This window comes from Panthera uncia, unplaced genomic scaffold (genome assembly GCF_023721935.1).
Source record: "Panthera uncia isolate 11264 unplaced genomic scaffold, Puncia_PCG_1.0 HiC_scaffold_1713, whole genome shotgun sequence".
Classification (NCBI taxonomy): domain Eukaryota; kingdom Metazoa; phylum Chordata; class Mammalia; order Carnivora; family Felidae; genus Panthera; species Panthera uncia.
The window spans coordinates 465-16,171 of record NW_026058375.1 but is presented as its reverse complement, the minus strand read 5'-3'; the positions used below and the strand labels follow the sequence as shown (position 1 = coordinate 16,171).

At 45.9% G+C, this 15,707-nt stretch overlaps 1 long non-coding RNA gene across 1 annotated transcript; it reads right to left on the bottom strand.

Moving 5' to 3' along the window:
• Positions 1-8,760: 8,760 nt before the first annotated feature.
• On the bottom strand, positions 8,761-12,378 carry LOC125917330 (uncharacterized). The gene is made up of 2 exons (XR_007456154.1): positions 12,121-12,378; positions 8,761-9,577 (listed from the first exon to the last, which is right to left on the bottom strand). It is a non-coding gene; the product is annotated as an uncharacterized LOC125917330 (long non-coding RNA).
• Positions 12,379-15,707: the final 3,329 nt, after the last annotated feature.

The window sequence follows — 15,707 nt, the reverse complement described above, 5'->3', positions numbered from 1 at the left end:
CTCCTCATCGCCTCCCCGCTGCGGGTTCCTTTTGTCTCGGGTGCTGCCCCCCAGCTCCGGGACGAGGGCGAGCGAGCTGGCATCCTGCGCCCTCCCAGTCGCGGTGGACCAAGGTTGTTTACTACTTTCTACTCCGAGTAGCACGCCAATCACGAGGGCCCGCCCTCCCCGCCGCCCAATCAGCTCGTTGGGAAAGTCCACCTTTCTGCGGGGCCCAGGCAGCGACTGGCTGGAGCAGCTGTCAGTCAAGCGGGCATCCCGCAAGGATGCAGCAGGAGTATTAGGGACGCGATCACCAGAGCGGAGGAGGAGTAACCTTCCCCATAAACAAGCTGTGGGGGCCCCCCCCAATAAAGCGGGGGGTGGGGGCTTCGAAGCACTACCCAGCCCTGGGGCCCCGCTGGAGCGGAGCGGGCTGAGCGCAGAGTCGGGGAATCCCTCCCCCCCCTCCCTCTGCCTCCCGCCCGCCGCCGCTGCAGTTGTAAACACGTTTCCCTCCATGTCTGTTTTCCCTTCTCTCTAACAGTGGCCATTACAGGCTGCTGTTTACCAAAATCCCGTAGGGCAGAAGCATCTTCCCGGCCCCTGTGCTCCATTGCCATCGCCTCCCTGCCCTTATTCTGGCCTTTTTCTTTTCCACCCTCTGGTCCGGAGAGTAAAGGAAGCTGGGTTGTGATCAGTCTTGTTTTCCTTTTATTCTTGCCCATGTGGGACAAGTCATGCTTTGTCAACATGCACCATTTTCTGCGGAGATCCTGCTTCCTTTTTAAATTGCATGCAAGGGCTAGATGGATTTTGGTTAGGAACGCTGCAGCCCAGGCAGGCGCTGCTCTGGAAGGACTGGGTGGGTTTTTTTGTTGTTGCTGCTGCTTTTGGACACATGGAATGCTCTTTTAATTCTGCGTTTTCTTCCAAGATGGGTCTTGAATCCTTTACTGACGGGTAGATTTGAGATAGGTACACCCCACCCCTCAAAAAAGGGACAGCATTGTGTTGAACTGTTTTTGTACCTTCTTCTGTGATCTGAATCAGGTTTCCCATTTCCAGCTGCACAATGTGGTTGTATTCAGTGTGATAGGGGCGTAGTGGACATGAATTATTTGCGACAGGGCTGCCTGGAAGATGCGGAGCGGAGTTTGCGTGGCCTGGAGCAGCTCCAGTGTCTGAGGCTCCTCTGTTATGTTACACAGGCTCCAGGCAGGAAGCGCAGTCAAAATGGCAAAATACAGCATGTGGCATTCGGTTCAAAAATGCCCATTCTAGGAGCTGCTATTCCATATAACATCCAGTCTGATTTAGCTTTTCTTTTTAAAGGAAAGGAAAAGTTATCTATGAAGGTGGCTGGTTTGGGATATTCTCTGATAAGCCTTGTTCAACAAAAAAACGATTTTGAGGTTCTGGTTTGCTGAGTGGAGGTTAGGCCTCCTTCGTGTTCTGAATCACAGCCACAGAGAGAGAAAGCATTGGGTTTTGGATTATAGGAATTGTAGCAACATACTCTCGAGCTGCAGCCATGGGGGAAGAATGGAGTCTGGGGCCCATCTCAGCCTTGCAGCCTGTGTACTTTTTCAGTCTTGGGCATTAGAGGTGCTTCCAGGGAAGGAAAAGGGTTGAAAAGATACATTGCAAGTATAAATGTAAGGAATTGTACGTGGTGGCCAGGATTTGCAAGAGCACCTTCCAGACCTACTTAAGCCCCAGGAAACATGTCCTATTTCAAATTAGCCACCACATCTGATTTGGATTTCTCTCTCTCGCCCTCTCTCCCCCTCTCTCTCCCCCCTCCCCCTCCCCCCCCCCCCTCTCTCTCCCCCTTCCCCCTCTCTCTCCCCCTCTCCTCTCTCCTTTTCCTCCTCCAGTCATCCATTTGTACTCTTTGACCTGCTAGGAGTATTTTTCCAAGATGATCAAGTTTATGTATATCCTTGTGTTTTTGTTAGAATGGGTTCAACTGTCACTTCACGATTTGACAGAAAGAGCTTCTGTGAGTCAAGGGGTGAGGGCAGGTGAGGGAGAGGGCCAGAGCTGGGCAGCGTTCGGCCTCAGGGCCATGACGTTCCTGGCAGCATCATCACAGCACCTTGTGAGCTACCAACTTAGCAACTGATTGAAGGCAGAAAGCCGCCGCGGGTGCCGTGGGGATGTCTGCTCTGGCTCCGAGCCCCCATTAGCTCAGCTGGGCAATTTCACATCTGTGAGCCTCAGTGTCCCCCTGCACGAGCTGGGAATAGCGTGTCTGTGCCATCCTGTAAGGACCAAAGGAAATACCTTAAGAAGTACGCCTGCCTCTCTGCTTGGCCCCGGAGGTCCCCAAGGTCCTGGCTCCCCCACCCCCTCCGGTAAATCATCTCCTGGTTCTTTCCTCTGTGGCCCCTCACGTGAGCCTCCTGCTTTTCAGCGTGGCCCAGCAAGCTCATCTTTTGCTGGGTTTTTGCGTCACCTGCTCTTTTCTGGCCAGGTCAGCCTGTTCATTTTTCCATGCCAACAAGCCTCTACGTGCCAGTAAGTCACGTCTGAATAACCAAAGCATGTTTCCCTGCTGGAGAATGCCAGGGCAGGCCGGTCTGGGAGCCAAGTGGCTTTCTCGCGTTCAAATAAGCAGGGGAAGCAGAAGGGCCCTGGTCGTTCAGCTCCTCAGTGACTTGAGACTCGTTTTGAATCACCTGGGGAATCTCCTGAAATCCTGCTTTAATCCCCACCCCAGTGTCAGGTTCCCCCTTTCTTTCCCACATGACTGGGCTTTGAGCCCTCTGTCCTTTAGCCTGGCTTTGCCTCCAGGCCCCCAACCCCGACAAGTGCCTGTCTGCCACCCGCCAGAGTGCTCAGTGCTCCTGTGACCACAGCACCCGTGGACTTACTTCCCTGGCCTCCCCAGTTCCAAATGGCTCCATCTTCTAGAACCAACTTCACACTGTCCCTCATGAAGCTACCCCCACTGCACTTGTTCCTCACCTTCTTTTCTTGTGAGTCATGTTCTCCCCCACTTAATGGGACATGGATGCATTCTTGTGGTGTCCTCGTCCATCTCATGTTCACCTTTTACTTTCCAGGTGTCTCCCAGTCCCGGGGAGAGGCACTATTATATAATGGTGCTCTGGGCTGTTGAGCCAGACACACTGGCACCTCCAACACATGACTGACCCTCTGAGCCTGTCTTTCCTCATCTGTAGAAGGGGGTGATAATGCCTTTCCCGTGGGGGAGCCATGAGGATTAACTGTGCTTGGCACTGAGTTCGCGCCTAGTAGGCACTTAGTAAGTGTGAGTTCTCATAAGCATTGTTGTTCTTTGTTTTTATCAGCCATAGATAGACATTTCACCAACTTTACAGGACCAGTGAGAGATTAACTGAGAATTATGCACAATCACTTATTAGCGAATCCCATTAATGTTCATTTATCTTACTTCTGTCAGGACAGGCACCTTTTGTTATACTTCCGCTCTTTTGTGTCCCATCCGGCAAACCCTCAGTAAATACCTCTTTTAAAAAATTGCTCTTTGTGTGTGTAAATTTCAGAACTTGCTCCTTTATCAATAGTGATTTTTTATGAAAATGAATGCTTCTAGGTCAGACTTCTAGAACTTCCGCCTTGAGGGAATTGGGGCCAAACAAGAAAATCTGAGCCCCTGAGTTGTGTGACCAACACCTGGGGCCTGATGGATCCCGACTGATTCATAATCAAGTGTGTTTTTAAAATAACAGGGTTATTGGGTAGGAGTTCAGAGCAGTGAGAAAAATGATAACATTTGACGTACGGCCAGCTCCTTCCAATGCCGTGCAGCTGGTCGGCCTGCAGAAGCAAGCTGGCCCCTGATGCAGGATGGCCACAGAGGCCAAAGCATGAAGCTGCCGTATAGGGGGCAGGGTCACTGTGATTCCCCACTGTCACCATGGGTGAGAGATGGGGTGTGCCCAGCTCTGCCCCCCTTCCTGTGACCCCAGGCATGGGTACCCTTGAACCATTAGGACTGTTAAGCTTTTTTTCAGCAAACATTTGCGGATGCCTACAGGGCAGATGCTCTGCTAAACTCTGGGGGTGCAAAGATACAGAGCCATTCCCTTCCTTGAAAGAGTGCCCCGGGACCACTGTAGATTTCCCGACCCAAGCAGGAATTGTACAAGCAGGCATTATGACGGGCATGATCCATTTTCGTCACCTGGGGAGGCTTTCCAACTAGATGTCTATACCTTTGTGACCTTGGACAGGTCCCTTAATTTCCCTCAGCCTTGATTCCCTCCTCGTCGCAGCATAGAAGGTATCAGAGTGAGGGGCAGATGAGAACGCATATGTGAACTGCTTCGTGCTATGCCTTTTGCTGTGCCTTTTAGAAGGAGCCATTGCTGAGTATGGAAAATATTGAACCGTAGCACGCATGCTTGCATGAATCAGTCTGCTGAGTTATTTTAAGTTTGCATCTGAAAATAAAGGGTGGATTGCTGTCCAAATATAAAAGAATTGGATCCAGGCTCTAAAAGGATGTTTGCTGTTCTTTAGCAAAATACCATTCTTCTTAAGTTTCATTCAATCATTCCACAAAAATCTGAGCATCTGTTTTGTCCCAGGCACTGTGCTTGTAATGGGTGTACAACAGCAAACAGAACACTTGCTTTCTGCTCAGCTCGGGCTGACACTTGGACAGGGAATGTAGACGTTAAATAAATAGAAGTATGATGATGGCCATATAGGGGGAAGCCTGCTGTGTGTTTTAATATTTAACACCTGCTATGTGCGTTAATATTTAAATGTATCTTGGGAAGGTCTTTCCAACTAAAAATAATGATTTGTCCATTTGCCTGCAAATACCTCCTTTCTCTATAGGCAGTAGGCTGTTCATTTTTTGAGTGAGAGGTTCTGTTATTTGGGAAGAGAGCAGTTTTATAATTGAAACTAAGCTGGAGATGATTCAGAAGAGAGACTATATGTTGGGTTTTCCTTGGCTTGTGCGTTGAAGTGGCTTAGGGAAAGTGGTTATGTGCCAGTGGACAAGGGTTTAAAGAAGCCACCCCAAATTCAGGTAAACCATGTTGTGTATGTCGTTGAAAATAAATGTAAATACCCAAAGCTCACACCTCTGTTCATCTAGACCAGAGCTGTCCTGTAGAATTTTATGTGATGATTCAGATGTTTTAGATCTTACCTGTCCGGTAAGGTCGCTGCTTAGCCACGTGTGGCAATAGAGCACCCCAAATGTGGCTAGTGGGACCGAGAGATGAATTTCAGATTTTATTTAATTTTTAATTAGTTTAAATATTTGAATAGCCGCTTGTGGCTTGTGGCTTGTGACCACTAGACGCTACAGATCCAGACAGAAGATTAACTGACGAAACTCTTTCCTCCTGAAGTATGTATTTATTTTGATTAAGGGTAACTAAGACCTGTACATTTCATTTTTCCCGTCATATTTACGGCAAATAAAGGGGGCATGCACATTTTTAAAAATGCGACACAATCAGTTAGACCAGCTGCCTAATTGCACACATTTTCTGGGCTGTGAGCCTTAATGACCTAAATACTCCTAATAACCTAGGAACTATAAAACAAGCAAGTCATATTCTATAACTGAATACCAGTGGGTTTCTTGGCTGAGAGAAAGCAGTCAAGGTCTTTGGGGTTCTATCAAGTGGCTGTTGATGCATGGACATTCAAAAGCTTTTGTGAAAATAAGGTAGATTTTAGAAATTTTGAAACCAAATTGAAACTCTCATTCAGGTTTAAAATTTTATTGGAGTTTATTTTCATTTCTTCTTTTGGTTCATCTGTGGGGTTTTTGTTCCCCCTGCTTTGTTGTTTTCATCAGGTTGGGAGAATAAAGCCTGGCTGGTCAGTTTCAATTTTATTTAAATTCATTTTGTCTTCATTCCTTCTAATCTAGCACAGTCCTGTGTTATATTGAGATCAGAGTGCTTCGGGGAAATGTTGAAATATAAAAACATTTTCATGAAAACATTTCCACTTACATTTAATTTTTCTTCTCAATACAAAAATATTTCCAACTTAATCCTTCCTCTCCCCTCTTGAAATGAATTGCATGCTTTAGAAATAACATCAATCCACCCAAGTACGCAAGGACGATCTCAGCCATTGAATGGAGATATAAAGGCTCAGAGCATGGTGGGGTTCAGAGGCAGAGACTGCCTTTCAGGATGCTGATAAACATGGGCGAGGCCCTCAGAGGGCCCTCGGTTCCCCACACACCAGCGCAGCAAACCAGTGCAGCACTTAGGTCTGGGCCTGCCATGGAGAAATCTCTCACTCCATCTTAACCCATCAGCATCGTAGAGCTTATTTTGAATAACTCGTGAGTGTCTGCCAAAGCACTCGATGTTGAAACTTCCTCTTTCCAAACCCCATCTGACATCTGGGACCAGCTATGCTAGAAGGTGTTTGAACACGCCATGGAGTGGCTCACCCGTTTCTTAAGGAAAAAATGGCAAGCAAGCCCCTCTCAAGGGCAGACTCCTGCCTTCCTTCTGCCCTTTTATTTTGTTGTTGTTCCTTGGTAACCTCAAGCTTACTAGGAAGCCCAGCCTTAGGGGAAGGTGAGCCTCTCTTCCAAGGAAAAAGCAGCCGCTCATGTCCAACCTAGAAGCACCTCCAGTGTGAGCTACCCTGTGCTATCATTCCAGTCTGCAAAGTGCAGGGATATGGAGGCTGTGTGAAAATTTAGTGCATTCACCTGCATTGTAACGAGCGATGTACTGAGAGCTTACTCTACAACTGCTCAGGCACATTTCATTTAGTTTTTACAATAGCCAGTGGGGTGGATTCTCCTGACATTGTTTTACTGTTAAGCAAGTAGAGGCCTGGAAAAAATCAGTTGTCCATTGTCACACACACCTGGTAGGTAGAAGAGACTGGATTTGAACCAAGACATGCCCAATTTTAAAATGTATGCTTTCCTGGGGCGCCTGGGTGGCTCAGTCGGTTGAGCGTCCGACTTCGGCTCAGGTCATGATCTCACAGTCTGTGGGTTCGAGCCCCGTGTTGGGCTCTGTGCTGACAGCTCAGAGCCTGGAGCCTGCTTTGGATTCTGTGTCCCCCTTTCTCTCTGCCCCTCCCCTGCTCATGCTCTGTCTCTCTCTGTCTCAAAAATAAATAAACACATTTAAAAAAATGTTTAAATATATGCTTTCCTTTGCTGTACTCCGTCTGTAGGCTTTGCACCCAGAAGAGCAAATTTTTGGTTACATGTTTTCTCCCAAGAAAGAGCTCATGAAAACAAAGATTTCCAGTTTTTAAGGTTTGCCCTCAAGAGGGGAAAGAAATTTGTGGGTTCCTAAAACAATAAGAAAATGAAAAGTCATTTTATTGTGTCTGGGTTTTCTGATGAAGTTGTGGCTTTTGTAATCAGGTAGATTTTTCAAACAATATCAAGATCTCTAAGGTTTTTCCTTAAATGAATATACACATCCCATTCTTACATGCGTTGATTAACCATAAAGTGATTCAGCTATAGGATGTTATAGCCTAAATATAAGAATGTATGAGTGTCAGAATTAATTTCCTCAACAAGGAGAAAGAGTCGGCAAATTCAGGAAGTGTAGTTCCGCGGTCCTTTCATATTGTTACATTTTTGTGCAGGCAAAGTCGCATGCCTTGGTCATGGGTACTGATTCTTCAGGTGTTGACTACTCCCTGATTCCTAACTGTTTGATCAAAGCCTCGGGCCAATTTCGTTTGCTCAGATCCAAAACCAGGTTAAAACTTCTTTCAGACCCAGTTCCTAGCACTGACCACAAAAGTCCAAACACTGGTGCAGGCTCTCCAGGTAGACCTATGGGTCCTGAGCAAGTGAGACTGTGAACTCCATTGACAGCAGGAACCTTGCCTCTCAGAGCCATTTCTCCAATGTGCTCAATCAACAGTCTGTCCAATGAAAGCATGAAGAGACAGGGAAGTACCATCAAAGCCATAGGGATAGCCGAGACTACCACACCAGCTTTCGTACGCTATCATGCGGGAAATCTTTCCAACATAAACTATGTACTTCTTTCCTTCTTACTCTAGTGAATATAATTTAATCATTTCTGGCCAACTTGGGGACATCAGTGAACATATATTGTTGTATTATGCATAATATGGTGATAGCCTTAAGGCGTAGTGGGAGGCAGTTTGCCGTATACTGAAGATTTCTTGTGTTTATTGTGTTCTTATGGTTTGGCTTTATCATTTTTATGTCCCCATCTCTGTTTAACAGACTTACTGCAGTACGACAAGGAAGCTCCATCAGCCTCTCTGTAGGTCATTATTTGCTGCTTCCTCTTTGCTGTGGGTACTCTGAAAACAGATTTCTAAGCTTGCTAGAATTATATATAAGACGGGGCGCCTGGGTGGCTCAATCAGTTGACCACCTGATTCTTGATTTTGGCTCAGGTCGTGATCCCAGGGTCCTGGGATTGAGCCCCACATCGGGCTCCGTGCTGAGCATGGAGCCTGCTTAAGATTCTCTCTCTCTCCCTCTGCCCCTCTCCCCTGCTCACTCTCTCTAAAAATAAAACAAATCCTAAAGAGAGAGAGAGAGAGAGAGAATTATGTGTAACAGTAAGTAGGCTGTAAGATCTAGCTTCTTTCTGGTCCTTGGCTGTGGACCCCCACAAACATGTTTTTGCTGGATAGTTGCGTTCCGGAAGGGTGTGGTATCCATCTGTGAGAAGTGTTTTCCCTTCACATGATCGTGTTTGTTTTGTTTTTTTTTTCTTTTACTTCTCTCTCTGCATCCATGTCTCTGTTTCTCTAGTAATATGACAGGTGCTGGAATAATTAAAATTAATGGAACACATTTATCCACATGGGAGCAATTGTAGTGGTCAAAAAACATTTTCAAAAGGCATGCAATCCCCCCTTCTGTATCCCGGACCAGCCCTCAGCACCTAGTTTCATGACATAGTATTTTACAAGGGTCCCCTTGTATTTCACTTTCAGATAGCTATGCCTGAAGGGGCTTTTCCACTCCCGCCTGGTATGGGTTCTCCCTCCCCTGCTGTCATCTCCCACTCCTGGTCTTCGTCCTAGGCCCACGCCAACCCTGCCAGGCAAGACTCCTCTATGCGTTCCACTTCCAATGTTCCTGCACCTTTCCGTTGTCCTATTAAGGGTCTCTCCAGCAGGCCCTCCTTCTAGGGGCTACCACCTTTCCAGCCTCCATTCCACTGGACACCTCTCATTGCTGAAGGCTTTGTAGGCGAACTTGATTTCCCTTTGGGAGGCAATGAGGTATAACAGAGCCGAGATCTTAGAGCGAAGCCAACTGCCACCCGAGGGCCCCCTCGGTTAAGTCAGGCCGGTCTTGGAGCCTAGATCTCCTGTCCATAGAAAGGAGTTTGTACGGATCCAGTCAGCGCATTCTTGGTGTGAAAGCAAGGGCTTAATCCAGTGGCACTTCACTCCCTTGCCTTTCGGGATTATTGCTTCTGAGTGGACAGGTAGCCGCAAGGGTTGACAGCAAATTTCTCATCTCCTATGGCACACCCTGTGATGCTGGGAACACCAGAGCAAAAATGGTTGCTGTCGCGCATTCATTTCTGGCCTCAATTTTCTATTATTCCCCGATGAGGATCCTTTCGTTTGAGACCAGTATCTGGAAGAGAAAAAAAAAAAAAAAAGTAGATCAAGCTTTTCAGATGAGATTTTAGTGCAGCCCCGACAGACTCTTTTTATTGCCTTCGCTACCACATAGTGGTGGATCAGGAAACTGTAGGGCTTGCAGGGCTGGGAAATTGCTGCCAATGGAGTGAAGATTCTGCTGCTGAAGGAATCTGATCTCTTTTCTGCATAACACAAAGAAAGCAGAAGCCCATATCGTCTATAGCAGATGACAGAGTATATGTCCAGTTCAGAAAAAAATACATTTCTCAGTACCTTTAAAGCAAAAAGACCGAGTTGTGAGAAGGATCTAGAAGAAGTCGTATGCAGTTTACTGGTGTCCATTTTGTTGCTGCTTTTTGCATTCCTCAACCATCTTACTTCCTACTCCCACCCCACTGGAGGATACTCCAAAGATAAATGAACTGTTAGGCAATATGTCAGAAAGGCTACGGTCCTCAACATGTACACCCAGTTCTCTACCGGCCTCCTTAGCTGGTAGCAACAATACTGCTCTCGGAATCATCTATAAAAAGTAGGCATTTGCCTCATCTCCAAATTAGGGGTTTATCTTATTTGCAAAACACTTTCGGGGCCTTTGTCTGGGATGGCAGGGTGTTAGCAACTCTGGTCCAAGTGGGAAGCACACAAAGTTAAGTCTCATTCAAAGCGAGATTTTGGAGTTCCCAATGGTTGATTGGCATGTATCCTTATAGCTCAAGAGTTTCTCTGTCCATTCAGTTGATTGACTATGCTGTAGTTGTTTTCTTTTCCTTGATGAACTTTTTAGGAACATTTACTTTTGAACATTTAAATTTGAAATAATTTCAGACTTACAAAAAAAAAAATAGTTACAGAAAGTACAAGTTTCTGAACACCCTTCAACCAACTTCCCCAAACGTCAGCACCTTACATAACCAATTGAGGCTTATCAAAACCATCATATCACCATGACGTGGTACTACGAAGCTCCAGACTGGATTCAGATCCCACCAGTTTTCCCCTGTCTGGTCTTCTATCCAGTAGAGGATCCCGCCTCACATTTGTGGTCGCGTCTGTTCTGTTTCCTCAAACCCAGGTTGTTTTCTTCAGTCTTCCTTGGTAGCTTGCCACCTCCACACTTTGGAAGAGCACAGACCAGTTATTTTGCAGAATGTCCTTCTCTGGGTGTTTGCTTGTGATGAAAGTCAGGTGACAGCAAGAACATACAGTGTTAGCAAGATGACCACAGAAGTGCCACTGTGCCCTTCCCAGTGCATCCTGTCTGGAGACACATCATGCCCATAGGTTTCATTTCTGATGATGTTAATTTTGATCACTTGGTTAAGATGGTCTCTGCCAGTGCACCCGTTGTTAATCTTGACCTTTGTAATTAGGAAGCATCCTTCAGAGGTAGATACTTGAGACTAGCCTCTTCATACCGTTCCTCATTATTCTTTCACTTCCCAGTTTTAACACCCATTACTGTGGTGTTTGCCAAATGGTGGATTTTTCTATTTCTGTTTTCTACACTTAGTAATTGGAATTCTACTCTGAGGACTCTATGTATTTTTAAAATGAGGGACATAAAACTTTTTAAATAGCAGTGGCAGCTCCACTTTTTCTGGGAGGACAATTATGAATGACATGCAGCAGAAAAATATGCAGAAGCCTGAGAAGTCTCAAATAGGAATGTTATTTGAGATGTAGTTGCCATCATTTCCCTTCAGAGGAGGTGAAGTAGAGGGGAGGAGATCTCAGCCGCCCTCCAAAAAAGTCCTCTTAGTATCTTAGTCCTGGCTGCAAGTGTCTCTTGCTTTTGAGGACTGAGAGGACACAGTTGCAAGACTGTCTCTGGAGCACAGCCCTGAATGTTTTGGATGGGTTAGGAAGGCTTACGCCACCATAAGAACTTTAATTAATACTATGAAATGTTATCTCTGAGCATTTTAGGCTATAATTGAAAGGAGTGCTCAAGATACGGTTTCCTTCTTTTAGAATATACACTATTACTCACATGGCAAACAATTTAGAGGAGCCCCTCCCTCCATTTAATTAAATTTCAGCAGCCCAAAATCCAATGCGTGTGAAGAAATCATTATTTTGAATTCTTTATCCTGAAAAGATTAAAATTACTCTTTACTCTTAGAGGTTTTTTTTTTTTTTATTGGTCTATTTTATTCTCTGATTGTGATCCTTCCAATGTGATTTTTAAAAATATTTTTACTTCTACCTTAAAAGGATGAAACAGTATGTATATGCAACTACAATATTTTATCAAAAGCTTGCGCATCTAATTGAAAGGACTGTGAATGGCTACATTTTTAAATATCCTGCAGTCCATCCCAGTTTGTAATTTTATCATCACACTCTGGCAAGATCACACTCGGTACATTAAATTCCTGTGGCCCTCATTTTTCCCTCACTGATGTTTGTTAACTCCTTGCGGATTAAATTTTAGGAGCTTGAAATAGAACCGTTCCATTAGGAAAAGAAAAAAGAACCTCACACACCCCAGACCTTGGGTAGCTGCTCATTAGATACGGCCAGGGGACTCACATTTGCCGGACCAAGCAGGAATTTTGATGGTAGAATTGACGGTTCTGAGTTAGGTTGGATGAAAAATACGTACGGCTTTTAAAGGTGTGGCCGCACAGAATTCATGCTACCGAGTACTGAGGTTCTTTTCGTGTTTGCAGTGCCTTGGTGAATGTCCTAAAGTTGGCGGCTGAGCGGAGGGGGACAGGGAACATTTATTTGAGTGTTATTTCTAGACCGCAAGCCCAGCGCTGGAAAAAGTTCCAGCGCATCCGTTAAAGTTAGTGCACGTGCTCGGGCGGACCGGATCCCGGAGCGCCGCCGCCACTGCAGCGCCGCAGACCCCTCGTGGCCGCCCGCTTCTGCCCTGGCTGGCGGGAGGCGGGGCTCAGCAGGCGCGTGCCCGCGCGGGAGGACTGGCCGGCCACGTGACCACGCTCTGGCCACGCCCGCCGCCGCCTCACGTGGTCTCCGGACACCATGTGCGAGAGTGGATGGAACTGGGAGCGGCCGGGTGTGGCATTCGGGTTTGGGAAGACAGAAGCGTCCTGATTTCCCGCCCCCTCCCCCCCTCTAATTCCTTAATCCCGATAGCGGAAAATGCAGAAAGTATTTCTCATGTATTTCCGATCATGTCATCTAATCCCTTTGGTGGCTCAAGTTTCTTTATGGGAACGTGGTTTCCGTCTCGAGGGGTCGATCCCACGGTGCCAGAGCCACGCTGCCTCCCTCGGGACGGGGGCGGTCTGGGTTTCCCGAAGGTCGATCATCCATTTTATGGCAAAGAAGTAAACCGTTTTAAACCGTTTCACTACAAACCCTGGTTTCTCCTTAGCGATAATTGAATTTTGATGGAAAACCGGCTGTCCTAAAGTTATGGGAAGAGGGTGGTTCACCCTCCGACTTCCGCGGCATTGTTGCCGCTTTGCCGCGGGAGGAGGCTCGCGGAGTAAATAACTTGGATGGGTCCCTCCACGTTCGTTCCTCATGTGCTTGTGAGCAGTGCACACCGTAAAAGGAAAATAAAAGATGGAAGTAGGTTTCCAAAAGAGAAAAATTAATATGGAAGGAGGGCGTGCGTTCTCAAATTGAACCAGGGTCTCATTGTTCCGAGCTAACGTCCAGTTACGTGCTCCAGTCCGATCCCGGACCGCAGCAGAACCGCCTGGGGAGCTCGTGCGGTCCGCGGGGAGGTGTTGGTGCCACTGTCCCCCGCCGCCGCCACCACACGGACGCACGTGCCCTGTTAATTTCCTGGCACCCGTTGCGTACGGAGCCTCGTGTAAATCTTCGGCACACTCATTTCTTCCCATTTCGTGTAGGAAGTTAAGGTTCTTTTCGGTTTACTTTCTGTTCACCTTCATTAAAATGCGGCAAACCGAAAGGAGTTTATTAATGGAGATCCCAGTGTATAGAGAGATTTTATTGAAAAGAAGAAGGGCTCGAATGATAAAACCTCATGTTAAAAATCAGAAACAGACTCTTGTTATTGTTAATAACTTTGAAAATGGAAATCCAACTTGATAAATTATTTCAGAGGAGTAGTTCTAGGGACCAGACATTTGGTAGGTAACTCTGTGTCTGGTCATCAATTATAGTGATTTCCTTGCATCAGCTCCAGAAAATCAGAATATTCATGAGCTTTCTGCTCTGACTCAGACCTTCAGGAGCCATGAAATTTTCCTGTTGGGATGAGAGGAAGTGCTGTCGGTGGTTTTGGCAGCTGAATGAAACCAGAAATAGATAAGCAGGGTAGAGGGGCGATGTCCATTTGTCTGGTCTTATCATCCTGCTTTTAATTTGTGAAAGTTAAAGTTTAAAAAAATTATATTAAACGTGCGATCCTTTTTAGAATTCACAGAGTACGTTGAGGAAGTGGTTTTGTTTTTGTGAGTTTGTTTAAACAAATGACTGAGGTTTTTGTTTTTCGCTGTGTCTGGCCAGGCAGCAATGCTACACTTTTTTAAATTCATGAAATACTGACCAGCGAGTCTGTTCTTTAGCACTCCTCTGCTTTTGTGATGGGAAGACAAGGAGGCAGACACCAATGGCGCCTCTTACAATGGAGGTTTGTTTGTTTATTTTTTATTTAATGGAGGGATTGTAGATGGCTTAAAATTTCCTTGTGCCAGGACAGAGAAGGGGGGGGTGTGTGGGAGAATAATTAGCCCATTTTAAGCAACTTTAGCAATAGCCGATCCATAGGCATTAACTTTCGACAGCGACAGAAGCCTCTTTCTAGACCTCATCCTGTGATGTTTTAAACAAATTTAATTTTGTTTGATTAAAATCTTTCTTAAAGGCCAAATATCGCTGAGGTCATTTTTTCAAATTTTTTGGTTATATACTAATAAAGATGGCAAGTTATAATCTTTTGTTGAAATATGCGGGAAGCCTATCCTTCACCCCCTCCTTCCCTGAAATGCCAGGGCTCCCTTGCCTGTTCTGAGAGGTCCTTCTCCGGCACTCCTGCCTCGTACACACCCTTCCATCCCGTGGTCCACTCAGCTGAAAGTACTCTTGTCTTCCTGATGTGTATCTTTTAGGACAGAAATCTTTACCTTGAATTCTTATCTACATGTACAACAACACCTGGGGTGTCTTCCAGACAGGTGCACTCAGGTTTTAAGTGAACAAATATTTAATCCAGAAGAATTTATGAAAAAAAAAAGGGGGGGGGGGCTGTTTGTATTTTTTTTTTAAGCCATTGTTGTTAAACACCGTGTTTGGAGTGGTACGAATTCTGTGCTCTACCAATTTGTATGAATTATGCCATTTAAAGTAGAAATAATTAAGAAATATTTCATTGCTAGGTTAAACACAGGAGTGAAGTTTCCACTTTTTTATGTAGTCAAATTCATTGCCTTTTGGTCCTTTGGGATGGTGCTGAATGACCCTGACAGAACTATAAGGCACAGAAATGAGACTCATGCAAGTCTGAGAGCTGAGCTCCTGGCATTCAGTACTTCTGTTTATCATCATCTGTCTCCCTGTTAAGTCACAGCCTCTTGTGGTCCTCAGTCTCCTCATCAATGAAATATCGCTGATACCTTTCTATGACTTATGAAAGTAGGTTATGAGAACTACAGTAGAAAACTCTGTGTCATGTGCACGTGCACGGTACCTTACTGGTTAGAAGCACGGACCCTCGAGTCCTGTCGCTTCAATTGGAATTTCTGCCTCTGCCTCCCGAAGCTCCGTGACTCCGGGCAAACCACTCTCTCTGTACTGGAGACTATGGTTCAGAGGACGGGAAAATAGGCCCTCCCTCTCAGAGTTGTGGATGTTAAGTCAGCGCATGCCAAGCACATGTAGCAGTGAGTGCCCCCACGTATGGTAGGTGACTTACTATTACGGATAACAGATGCTCATTTTTTTTCTTCTCATCTAGTACTTTGAGCTTTTACTTCTATTAGGGCCAAGAGACAGAGACAGAGAGAATTGTTATCATTAAAAAAGTTGTAGTCTGCCGGGGTGTCTGGGTGTCTCAATTGATTAAGTGTCCAACTTTGGCTCAGGTCATGATCTTGCAGTTTGTGGGTTTGAGCCCTGCATTGGGCTCTATGCTGATAGCTCAGACCCTGGATCCTGCTTCAGATTCCATGTCT